Consider the following 958-nt stretch of genomic DNA (forward strand, 5'->3'; position numbering starts at 1 on the left):
TATGTAGAAGACACAAAAGGGATTTTTTATTTTAATTTGTATTTGCAGGACACTGGGTGTTGTTTGCTAGTAAAAGTGTTACTAAATCCTTTGTCCGAATCTGGTACTGGCTTTTTTTAGTTGTAGATCATTATATCTTTTAAGTGGCATTATAACAATCATTTTCAATAGAAGACAATACCCCTAAAATCAAACCTCAAACTCTTAAAGTTTATGGTGAAGCCAATTCTCTTGGGTGTCAATAATGGTAACAGTGTCAGAGAGGCTTTTGTATGACATCTTTAAAAGCCATTATATTATATAGTGTTAGGTAAAGAACACAAACAAAAATGGTGGTATCTAAGTGAGTTTTAGCATTCATGATCTTAGGTGAACTGTGCAGAGGATACATTGTTTTCCTTGTCCTTTGGTTGTTCTTTTTAATCTAATTTTCATATAGATTTGTGTTTCATTGTATTCCAAATATAATGTAATTCAAAAGTTGTCTAGTGTTTGATAACCAGCATACATTAAAAGATGAGAAGCATTAAGTAGTGTGAATGTACATATTCATAATAGCTGTCTAACTAATGTTTTTTTCCCTTCAGGAGACTAAGTCATTCTGTATATTTCCATCCAACTGAAGTATTATAAATCACTTTTTAATATCTTTTTATCTGAACAAGAAAAAAATCATTTATATTACAGACATGTAAATTTAACTTAAAACTACAAAACTAGTTTGAGGCTTGATACTGTGCCCATAAATCATATACAATAACACTGTAAATGAGATAACTGTAACATTATATTCTCTGGGCAAGGTTAATAGATTCAGTTCAAGTCTAGCAAGAAATTGTAGCTGACATTTTCCCGTTTCTTTCAGAAAAGCCTTTATAAATCCTCAACTTCTAAATTGGACTGGATTAGGTCCCAGTGGAGAAAATCCTAGATTTAGTGTTTTTAATTTCCTAAGTTA

The sequence above is a fragment of the Galeopterus variegatus genome, unplaced genomic scaffold (assembly GCF_000696425.1).
Source record: "Galeopterus variegatus unplaced genomic scaffold, G_variegatus-3.0.2 Scaffold14940, whole genome shotgun sequence".
In the NCBI taxonomy this organism is placed as follows: domain Eukaryota; kingdom Metazoa; phylum Chordata; class Mammalia; order Dermoptera; family Cynocephalidae; genus Galeopterus; species Galeopterus variegatus.